The sequence below is a fragment of the Carassius gibelio genome, chromosome A25 (genome assembly GCF_023724105.1).
Source record: "Carassius gibelio isolate Cgi1373 ecotype wild population from Czech Republic chromosome A25, carGib1.2-hapl.c, whole genome shotgun sequence".
NCBI classification, from domain to species: Eukaryota; Metazoa; Chordata; class Actinopteri; order Cypriniformes; family Cyprinidae; genus Carassius; species Carassius gibelio.
In genome coordinates this window covers 967,817-980,621 of record NC_068395.1, presented here as the reverse complement: position 1 = coordinate 980,621, position 12,805 = coordinate 967,817, and the positions used below count along the sequence as shown (strand labels likewise).

General features: G+C 35.7%; 1 protein-coding gene across 2 annotated transcripts in view; it reads right to left on the bottom strand.

The window, feature by feature from the left end:
* The window catches only part of LOC127946754 (zinc finger protein 609), a 78,377-nt gene extending 70,213 nt beyond the window's left edge, over positions 1 to 8,164 (bottom strand). The window contains exon 1 of one of the 2 annotated variants that reach the window (XM_052543498.1): positions 7,766 to 8,164. The gene's annotated coding sequence lies outside the window, so the exon portion shown is untranslated. The remainder of the gene's footprint in view (positions 1 to 7,765) is intronic. The other variant, XM_052543500.1, reaches the window with a different exon arrangement.
* Positions 8,165 to 12,805: the final 4,641 nt, after the last annotated feature.

Sequence of the window (12,805 nt, the reverse complement as noted above, 5' to 3'; positions counted from 1 at the left end):
CAATAAACAACATCCTCAGTGCTAACCAGGAACCAAACTTGTGTATTTTCGAAAATGTGGGAAAACAAACTGCTGCGACACCATTAAACCTCATGTAAAACTATTTCACACAACAGTTTTTATAAATCTTGGATGATTATTATATGAGCAAGTGAATAAGATGGTAGAAATGCAACAAATACAACTAGAAACTAATTTTCCACCAAAGTTGAAATATTCAATGAATCGAAAACTCAACTATTTGTTTTGTTAACTCAAAAAACATTGAAAAATGTAAACGTTTTAGTAGAATAAATAAAAAGTAAACATCGTAATATTGGTGCAATGAAAATCTGTGATGCAGCAAAATGGCTGCAACCAAAAATGTTCGGCCTAAAGTTTATGAATTGTTTGCGTCAGTGAAATTGAAAACTCACTTTAACAATTAATTTGCGTCATAACTATTTAAAATGTTTTACTAAAACAAACAAAGGCAAATATCCAAAATATGCCAGAATGCTCCTATATAATTTGTTAAACATATACATAAGCAGCACAAACCCAAGAAGACACCATGACCTACATAAATCACTTACACTTGTGCATGTTGAGCATTTTGACTGAGTACTCGACGGATAAATCATCGAAGTACTCAAGTAATCAGAGGAGCCGAGAACGAAGACATCATGATCATTCAGACACTGCCTTAAGTCATCACACTCTCAGAAAAAAAAGTACAAAAGCTCTGTCAGTGGGGCAATATCTTTTCAAAAGGTGCACTTTTGTACCTTTCAGGTACTATTATGTAAACTTTAGGTACTTGTATTGTATTTAGGTATTTATATCTATCTTTAAAGGTACCAATATGGACTGTTTAGGTACAAAGGTGTGCCTTTTCTAAAGTTTCCTTCTAAAGTTGCTCTCATCTGGAAGATCATTTAAGAGTCTGAAGGGGGACGATATCATCTGGGCAGTTCTCACGGCTCAAACATCCTTCTGTTCCATCTCGTTTACATGCCGCTCAAATTTCCTAAAAGCTACGCTTGGTATCTGGCGTGGTGTTGTGGAAAGTCTTTCAGTTGCAGAGGGAGTTCAGAAAACGTTCGCTCACAGATATATATGCCAGATCACAACCGGTTTATTTACTCTCTGATTAGAACGATCCCTGGAGGACGGGAGAACTCCGAAAACTCTTTGAGGAACGCCGTAAGGTTCTGATATATCCCTCTAGCAAAGATATAAGATCTAGTAAGAGGATGTGTTACATTCTGTTTATTAACCATCTGGTTAAAGAAAATTCTATAGAGTTAGTTACGGAAGCAAAAACGACATTAGTTTTTTCCATCGTTTTTTAATAACCGATAAAACGTTAAAGACCAAAAATGGCGTAATCGAGTCGCTCAAAAAACGTAAATATTTGTTTGCATATTTTGCAATTAACTTAAAATATATTGCTTCTATAACATCTTTAATAATTGGATATATCTCTGTTGTTCTTCTAAAGCCAATAAACATCTTTGTCCAATTTTCAAAGAATTCTCCGCTGTGAATCCAAGTTTGTAATGTTGTAATTCTCAGTGGCTTATAATGTTTTAACAAAGAGATTTTTTTTAAATACCTAATTGCGAAAATTAATGGAAATATATTTCCAGAACCACCACCACTGAAAAAGTGGGCGGGACTAAAGAACTTGTTTTTGTTGAATATCTTGTTATATTGTTGAATATATTGTTGAATATCTTTGCATTATTCATTATTCTTTTAACAGACTTGTTAAACATCTTTACAGAAAAGATGCATGCAAGAGGCAAATATTATACAATGTTGACGTCCTATATGTTCAGAAATATTCTAAATATGTAGACATTTAGTTTTACACGTCAACTCAAAAAGATAATATGACTAAGTATAACATCAGTAGTAGGCAATTATTAAAAGTAAATGAAAGTAACACTTTTTTTAGCCTGTCACCATCATGCAAACATAAAATACATGACATGTTCTAGTTCTTTGCAGGTTTTTGCATTCCACAGCGCTGCTTTTCTATAGCTTTTCTATGTAAACATGCGTTCGACCAGACTGATGTGAAAAACTCGTCTTGCCCGCACTTGTTGAGTTGAACATGTGCTTCTTTAAGGCCCTGATCCTGTGCTGATAAGATCCAGACGAGGTCTATCTCAGCATCGGTGTGGGAAGGGAAATAAACTATTTAGTGTACGGTATGTTAGCGCGTGACAGCTTGAATTAACATTTAAATTCAGCTCAAATCACACTAACAACTCCAGTCCTGCATAAAGAGCAGAGACTCCAAGATCATCTGGAATGAAAACACTTAAAGGGGAAGTAACCCAAACAGTTTCTGCAAGGTTAAACTTGAGGACCTATAGAGTAGTTCTGCATCCTCCATATCTCTAAAGAGTCTTTAGTTTGAACAGATTTATAAAAGACAAAAACTGCTTTACGCTTCTCTCCGAAAACAGCAGAGCTCCTCTGTTTAAAAATGAGTATTAGGTAAAAACATTTTACCTATTATATTAAGATGAAAACATGAGAAGTTTTTCCATGCAAATTAGCCTATTGTTATTTTGTGTAAGATGATGCTGAAGGGCTTTTGTAAATTAAAGAGAATTTTCAAAAGATTAGCAATTAAACAATTTGCAATTAAAACATGATTAACTGAAACATTTTAATTTAAAAAAAGAAATATTGTAAATATTTTTTTTAGATGTTTAACATGACAAAAATTGACAAATTTACAAATTGAATATTTTATTCAATATATTAAAATTAAAAAATGAGAATGTAAAAGATTTTACAATAATTACATTTAAGTAGCAATTTTCTTTTTTAAAGATTAAAAACGACAATAAAAAATGGAAAAAACTGAAACATTATTTTAAAACGAATATTTTAATACACTTTAAAAATGAACATACGTTTAAACTAAAGTATCGTTTATATTTACCAATATTGGGGAAATTGTTTAGTATGATAAGGATTATCACTATTATAAAATAAAAGTAATTAGTTATTGAACAGTGGTGTCTTTTATTGTATTGCACTTGGTTGCGTTTTATTACAGCAGTATATAATCTGAAGCTCAATTTTTTATTGATTTTGGACTTTGGCTTCATCATATCAACCGTTCTTTATGACTTAAACCTCCGTGAATTCAACTGGGCTCTCTATATTTGATCAGACAGCATCAGCATAATTCCTCAAAATGAGTAAAAACAGTGAAATGCAAATGATGCAAACCTGCAATATGTTAAATAACACTGATATCCGATATGCATTTTTAAAAATATCCTAATATTTAGATAAAGATGAATGTATGGCATACAGAAGTAGCTATCCTATAATCTTCTCTTTATCAAACCACATAATAGTTTCCTTTCATTATTCTAAGAGACGATTTTTCTCAGTCGTTCACCGCTAATCTTTCAGATTTCCTCAAACAAACAGCACTTTCAGCCACCAAACAGCGCTGAGGTCTGAACGAGGATGAAAAGGCAGCAGAAAATTGCAGCACCTGACATGTTTTGACATCTCATGAATGCAGACGCAGTCATCTGTCACAGCGCTGGAAACCTCAGAAACGTTGCTCTTCAGCGGCACGGTTACAAGACACAAATACATTTCACCTACAAATAAACCGTCAATAGAGATTAACACTATCAAGTCAGACTCAAGTTGCTTGGAGTTGCTGAGATAACTAACATGCATTATTAAAACACAACAACAAAACTTGAGCAGTTGAAAAACCACGTAAGATAAGCAACACACAATGCCATGTGTTTGGACATATCTATAACTTTGAAGCCTCTTCATTTACGAAGGTTTAGCAGGAACACAAAAGTCTCATAAAAGATCCATTGATGCATAGCAGCTTCAACGTTTAATCTCGGACAGAAGCTAAACCTTTGAAAACATCTAGGAGCAAAACTCAACAGCTGTAGCTTAAAACTCCATGTAACTTCCATTGATTAGAATGGAATACTAAAGTAAACGTCAGTCTGCAAATTAATAAAGTATGATTCGAAACCAGATTGACCAAAAACAGACTGTAGGTGGAATAGAGTTGACTATAGAAATGAAAACAAAACAGCAGAACCAAAAAACATCCCCCAACAGCGATTTGAAGACAAGGCCTTAACTCACTGTGATTTAAGATAGTTACAAAGCTTTGTGAGGAGTGTAAAATCCTGTCATTCAACACGATCCACTCCAGTTCTGATGAGCAAAACCCTCGTCTTTCACTGCGCTAGAATCCACTTGGGCTCCGGCCAAATGGCAGCACAATAACAAAATGTCAAAGCGAGAGAGAGAGAGAGAGAGAGAGAGAGAGAGAGCGTGACTTAGTAGACGCTATCCTGAGCTCACCTCGCCGCAGGAACAGAAATCCCCAGCGAGCCATTTATCTCCAGGAGGCTTTGTTGTGGATCAGGACAACTACGACCGCAGCGGCACCCAATGCCAAAAAGGCTTCTGCTGGATCCTGAACATGAATCAAACCGCACTGAATGCAGGTTACCCATCCAACCACAGCAGTCAACCAGGTTTTACCCCAAAATCCATCACAAAATTGCCAGTCAAAGACAGCCAAATCATCTCATTAATTGGTCTGGCTGATGTATTGGTATTCTACTGTACTGGTACTGTTTTTGCTGTAGTGCTTCACATTTGCATTAATGCAGTAAACAGATAAATGAACACATGCAAATCAACATTAATTCAGTTTTGCAACATTGCAAGCTGTAAGTCAAGTTTTAAGATTAGCCGTTGACCGCGTTGGGCAAAGTTACTTTTAAAAGTAATGCATTGCTTTTGCATCATGTTTCTCATCTGGGCTGGGCTTGGATGTTTGTTTTTAATATAAGAAAAAGTGTAAAACCTTTTCACACCTAAAGCTGAAAGATATAACACTATTACGCCATTTAAAAAAATTAAACACAACATGTTATGTTTATCTAATGTCAGTTTTGCTTACTGAATAGGATCACTGAAGGTGAAATATTGGTCGATAAAATGGGATTAAATGCATTAAAGGATATCGGTGTTATTTAACATACTGCATTTCACTGTTTTTACTCATTTTGAGGAATTGTGCTGATGCTGTCTGATCAAATATAGAGAGCCCAGTTGAATTCACGGAGGTTAAAGTCGTAAAGAACGGTTGATATGATGAAGCTGCGGCCCAAAATCAATAAAAAATTGAGCTTCAGATTATATACTGCTGTAATAAAACGCAACAAAGTGCAATACAATAAAAGACACCACTGTTCAATAACTAATTACATTTATTTGATAACAGTGATTATAATCATCATCATAATCAACCATTTCACCAATGTTGGTGATCTCAAAAAGGCGAGACTCATAAACGATTCACATTAACACCACAGAAAACAGTTCCAGGACAAAATACAAATCCGGTGTAAGTTTTGAATAAAGCCTGGTTATAAAGCTCAGATTTCAGGTGCTTTCAGCTCTTATCCGCACAAAGCCAGAAGCAAACCTAGGAAACTAGGTAACATAACCTCCAGAGTCAAACAAACCCAGAGTTTCTCTCTCTGGAATGGGGAACTAAGATGAAAACACCCTGAGCAATGATTCTCTAACGCACACAGCACAAAGCAGATGATCAGCGCTTGTGCACAATTCATAACGAAAACTATAAACCCCCTAAAAACGTGCCAGAAAGTCAGGTACTTTCCAAACACGCATTTATGGAACTGGATTCTCATTTGTAGAACTGTAAGTGGTTTTCGCCACTCGCTCAAACATGAGCACTTCTGGTTTGCATCGTAAGCTTTATGGGTTTGTTTTTAAGCACACAAAGAACTACCACACTAAAACAAACAAGAAACAACTCCAGGAAACACAGACGTCGAGCTGAAGGGTATAGCTGCTCAAGTTCAAGTGCAATATCATGGAGACCTTTCAGCTAGACATCGACCAATCAGCATCCAGGACTGCAATTATCCATCAAGAATATTTACAGTGTTGGAGAACATGAGAACGTCTTTGGGAGTGATATTTTGGAAGAAACTGTTGTTTTGGACTTAATGGAAACAGATGCTGTCGAATGTCAAGAGACTTGAACTTGATGATGTTACATTAAAAGCACATCAGACCTTGAATTATTAATGCAAAGTGTACATTCTCATGGCTTTTGTGCATGCGTGGCTGAGTCTCTGATCTTTAACGGAGCACATGTCAACGCTGGCTCATGTTAAGAAAGAGGACGGTTTCATCCCGTGAAGATTTTGAGAGGACTTGTGCGGTTTGAAGGCAGGAATGAGGAAAGATTGAGTCCTTCAGCAAACTAAACAGGACACAATAATTACTGCGACAGGATGACAAACTGACACCAAAACACTAATCACGCTGCTGTTGCTTTCCTGATAAATGACCCTCCTTCAGTCTCTTTTTACCCAACAAAGACACACACACACATGTTTTCTGAGAAATTGAACATACTTTTTTTATAATTTGAGTCCAACAGTTGGCTTTCGGAAGTAAATACATCATTAGATGTGAAACTGATTTTATCAATAACTTATAAACCATTAAAGACAGACCTACTGTGAGCTCGACGCTTGTTTATCAATGTAAAATCTTCTGTTAAAGCCATCAACCAACAATGTTTTTTTTAATCATGTTTAAAAGCCAAATTTGCAATGAAAATTATATCATATATATACAAAGAGATCTTTAATCTGGTGTGCTTTTCTCATCCCTAAGTAGCCACCAACTCCCAGGAAGCAGTGCAACTGACCAAATATATGAATATTTTCCAACAAACATAAAATATATTGTCTCGAGTCATAATGACATCTTTGAATCGAATCGTGAGTTGAGTGAATCGTAACATTTAGTGAACTGACCTTCTATATATCAGTCACTCATGATCATACCAAGGTACTTCCGGTTGTACTTTAGTACAGTTACGGTATCACCATGGTATTCTGATTAGTATGGAACTGGAATTATGACATCATGCTATTTTTAAACAGTAACCCAGCCAGAAACATGGTAATAACACAGTACTTGTTCTACAACACTCAAGATACTCATCTCCATAAACATACAATGTGCACTAATGCGAAGGTAAAGTTACTTCACAAATACCGCGGTTTTTGAGGAATACAGTGTGTGTATCGTGTCCTTCTGTTCAACACACACACACACACGTTCTTTAGCCGCTTTAGCTTTTGTAAGCACGAGTTCATCACACACACACACACTCGACTAACTGATCAAACCCAGCCAAACAGATCAATCACCTCCCTCTCATCAATAAAGACACAGAGGTCACTCTGTCGCTGTCAAATATGATTATTATACCGCTCAAAAACACTCGAGGTGTGCTAGCAGAGCTAGCGGCGGATGTGATGACAAAGAGCAGGAGCGTTAGCATTAGCATTCAGACGGATTTAACTTCTACAGAAATATTTAAACAAAACAAAAATAAAGTACCACAGGAATATATATTTTTGATCATTAAACATCACCAAGACATCTGTGATAAAACTAAAAATAGCTCAAAGCAGCACACCCAGCAAAACGATCGCAAACCCCAGAGGATTCAAAAACAAAACACCTTCACATGCTAATAACTGTTCAAACAAATACACATAATGAAATCAATCGCATTAATGTGACATCTCAGGAATGGATAAAGTCATGAGGTCATGCAGTGCTAATCGCGACGGCTAAAGCTAAAGAAACACATAAATCTTATATTCAAGATACATTAAATATAATAAACATGCAGACTCACCCCCAGAGGATCCAGACCGAGCTAAATGCCATAGATCCAGCAGAAACCAGCAAAAATACCCCTCCAAGGAAGTGTGCTGGGGTTACACACACACACACACACACACACACACACACACACACACACACACACACACACACACAGATCCAAAGACAGGCCGGTTTCAATGTACACTTCAAATCCGCTGCAGATCCAGAACAACCAGCGAAGAAAGCATCAGGATCAACGACATTTTACATCAGTTCCTTAACTCTGAACGCAATAGATCCCAGATAACCAGCGTGTGTCCCAAACTCGGCTTCACTAGAGCTCTGATGATGATCTTAGCGCTTGTGTGCGTCTCTCAATGCAGCAGCACGAGCTCCATCACATCCGGGACACTGATCCTGGAGCGGACCGACGCGCACAAAACCCGGAGCTGGATCCGCTCTTCAGCGCGCCGGGAACAGACTCACCAAACACACACTCATACTGCATGCACAAATACTGATTCATTTACGATACCAATACCAATACACATGTGATCAGTCATTAAACACAAAAATGCAGCAATATTTATTAATTTATTTATTATTTTATTATTTTATTATTTTATTATTTTATTATTATTTATTATTTTATTATTTTATTTATTTATTTAATCTTCAAAAAAAAAAGAAAAAAAAGAAATACCAACACATAAGTTATGTTTACTCATCAAACACACATACGCTTCATACAGCAATATTTATTTATTTCTTTGGTAACAGTTTACATAATGTTCATTAGTTAATTACTTTAGTTAACATGAACCCAGAATGAGCACAGCATTTATTAATATTAGTTAATGTTCATTTGAATATTTAATGCATCATTAAAATCAAAAGTTGTGCTTGTTCACATTAGTTCATGCACTGTGAACTAACAATGAACAACTGTATTCTCATTAACATTAACAAATATTAATAAGCACTGTAATAAATGCATTGTTCGTTGTTTGCTCATGTTAGTTAATACATACATATTAATGAAACCTTATTGTAAAGTGTTACCAATTATTTATTTATTTATTGTATCTAATCTTAAAAAAGAAAATACCACTGTATAAGTTTACTTATCAAACACACAGAAACACTTCATGCAGAAATGTTTACTGGTATACTTATTTATTAATTTAGAGATTAAAAAAAAAAAACAAGAAAAAAACTAATCTTACAAATCATAATGTATGTTTTCTATCTCATCAAAACATACATTATGAACAATTTTTCAAACCTTGTATACTATAATCTAATATTCCTCTAGATTTTCAGTCACGTCAGTATTTTCACAGCAGACATCATGAACTAAACCTAAAGAATCAGGCTTGTATCAGCAGCAGTGGTTTTATTACTCCAGCAGAAGCTGTAAATGTATATGTCTCTCATCGATAACCTCTCACTGCATAACTGTGAAGCCAGATGTCATTTCTGATGTTTGTCCTCCAGCAGCAGGAACATCGAGCGCAGGAGTACAAGTGTTAAGACGAGCAGAAATCACATTGTGTTTGTCACAGAACATGAAATGATAATCTCTTCGGTTCACTCAGGGCTCCGAGGTGACGGGAAAACTGAGGCATTCCAAGACAGTTGCCTCGGCAACCAGGATATATGATAATGTTGCTCTGATGAGAGAGAGAGAGAGAGAGAGAGAGTGCTGTTGTGTTCAGGTGGAAAAGTGAATTTATGAGATAATTTTCACACTGTGAGGGAGGCTCCTTCACCTTCTCCTGACCACTGCATCCAAACATTCATGAACACTAGTCACCTCCATTTACACGCTCGGATCTCCATGTGAATCATCATACTGAAATTATCATATTTACATGATTTCTGTGTGGAGATTCTGGGAAAACAGACAAAATGTGAGGGTCAAGCAAAACTGTGGTAATCTGCGTATATACCTGTCTGTGTGCTGCCATGGTCAGCGCACCTAATTAATGAGTAATTGCTGTGAGATGTGGGAGGAAGCAGCGAGGGGTTGGTGTAGGGATGATGGGGAAGCTAATGAGGTAAGACAAAGTGGTAAAACACAAGCTTGATTTCTTCCTGTGTTCACTGCCATCTGTGAAGCATTATGATGGTAAACTATCTCTCTGTTGCATGGCGATGGCGTACAGATGTGCCATTGTTTCACTCCTCATGGCCTAATTTGACGGCGAATGGCAACAAAAGCATGCGTCCATGGGTTCTAGCACCAGGAGAGAATCAAAGGCATGCTTTGACAGACCTCAAATTACCTACAAATTATCCAGCGTGAAAGCAGCACTCAACCCCTGTGCCAGGTTACACGGTGCACACAGGTGCACGAGCACAACACCTCATAGTGAATATGCAAATTAGCTGATGCATATGCACAGGTGCTTTTAAAATGTCTGCTGGAAGAAATGTGTTTTAATTAAAATGCGCAAACATGCAAACCTTAAGGATGCAGAAACACTCTTTGCAATTGCATAAACTCCTCAGAATGTACAGCATATGTGTCATTAAACCAGATAGCCAATGTAATATTAGTAAGGTAGCCGGATAAACATTATTTATCGGTTAACTCATTCACTAATTCACTTTACCTCCACAGTAGTTGAAAGAAAACCGACAGCGCCTCTAGCGGCACTGATGAGAATGCAACGCGAACTTGAAATCTAGGTTAAAAACACTGCAAAAATCAATGTGAGAAGTATTTCTTATGCAGTATGTTTTATTTTATATATGATTATATATATATATATATATATATATATATATATATATATATATATATATATATATATATATATATATATATATATATATATATATATATATATATATATATATATATATATATAAACACCAGAAAATAGGATTAAGAACACTGTACACTTTTCAAAGTTGTAAATAAAGATGACTGGAGTAAATTTGACTAAGAAAATACTATTTCAGTTTTTCTACTTAACTTGTTTTCAGATTTGTTACTTGCCATTTCTTTGTACGGTAATTGTTTAGCTCTAAACAAATATGTCTGTGTTTTTTGATGTGAGAGACCAGAGGAGAGGGACTTTTTCACCGGAGGAGGAGTTATGGATTATGGATGCATCTATTAGCTGGAAACAATTTTTAAAGTTAAAAACATCTTAATGATGGAATTGTTTCTTATAGACATGCAGCTTTTGTTTTCTCCAGATGTAAACTGATGGACTGGAGTGCTGTGGATTATTGTGATGTTTTTATCAGCTGTTTGGACTCTCATTCTGACGGCATCCATTCACATCCATTGGAGAGCACGTGATACAATGCTACATTTCTGTAATTCTGATGAAGAAACAAATTAATTTACACCTTAAATGGCCTGAGCCTGAGGACATTTTCAGCAAATTTTCATTTTGCTTAAAAGGATGGTGAAAAAAAGATTCCCTTTTATCTGTGGTTCTTCTTGACAGTTGCATTCTAAACAGTATGTACAATGTGCACAATGCTAAAAATAAAAGAACAAACCATCAGTCCTGAGATTACAACATGCTGGCTTTATATGTGCATGTGAGCATCACGTTCAGTAACAGTGAGTATAAGCCGGTCAAGTCTCTGAACATTCATCATAGTTTGGTTAATCCCTGCAATAAATGTCTACAGAGGCCTGCAGGGAAACACATGTAGATGATGAGGTCGAGGGCTTCTTCTTTAACCCTACATATGAAAGCTTGTAAAATAGGGGCCATGCAACCTTTTTAACTCTAAGATGAGAGGAAACTCTGATTTATTCCCCTGACCTTAATACAGCACAACAGTAGGGCTCCAGAGGTAAAAAGGACATTCAAAAGCTCCATAGAGAGAGAAACTGATTTTAAGCAATAATTTTTCAAGACAGATCCACTATGAGACCCAAGGTTATAAAACGATGGTGTATTCTTCTGTTGAAGCCACAAAGCCAGTGACATTTCAAACTTCATTTTTGAGAAATTGTTATGCAATGCAACATAACTTATCATTAATAATTAAATTGTATAGCACAAATGTTGCAGAGCAACAGTAGTAATAGTCACAATAGTTTGGATTTAGCTATACAACACTAGATAAATACCAAGCTACCTAAATTCATAACATTAAACATTACCAATTCTAAAATTTACATTACATTAAAAAAACATCAGCTTAATAGAACGTAAATATTTACAGAAAATGTTCTACATATTTCTATAATAGTATTTATAAAATTTGTATCTCTTTATTTTACTTCATATATTTTATAATAACATACAATATGGTAGTTTTTTGGTAGCAGAGAATGAATGGAAATGTTCCTCAGGGGATCTGATGCGATACTGTAGCTGATGACTGTATGGTTATAATTTGATCTCTAATAGTATCGATCTTGAAAGTAAAAAAGGTCATAAAGTAATTACTGCTGTGAAATGTCATGTGATGAAAAGAGATTAAAAGTAAGTAGAGCTAGCAGCTTTTCTGGTTTTGCTGTAGGAGGAAGTACTTTCCCTCCAAGCAATACGAAATACCTCTAGACTTGTTTTCCTCCAGCTGCGCTCCATTTTTCGGGCTGCTCTCTTTAGGGTGCGAGTATGCTCATTATACCATGGTGTCAAACTGTTTTCCTTAACCTTCCTTAAGCTTAAAGGAGCAACTGTATTTAAAGTGCTAGAATAGAGAGAGTCCATAGTTTCTGTTACATCATCAAGTTGTTCTGAGGTTTTGGATATGCTAAGGAATTCGGATACATCAGGAAGATAACTTAAAAAACAGTCTTTTGTGGTAGAAGTGATGGTTCTTCCATACTTATAACAAGAAGTAGAATTTACAGTTTTAGCTATATGAAGTTTGCACAAAACTAAATAATGATCTGAGATATCAAGAAGTAGATATAACACTATCACCATCAATTCCACGTGACAGTATTAAATATAGAGTATGATTTCGACAATGAGTGTGTCCTGAAACATGTAGTCTAACACCAATAGAGTTCAGAATGTCTATAAATGCTGATCCCAATGCATCTTTTTCATTATCAACATGGATATTAAAATCACCAACTATT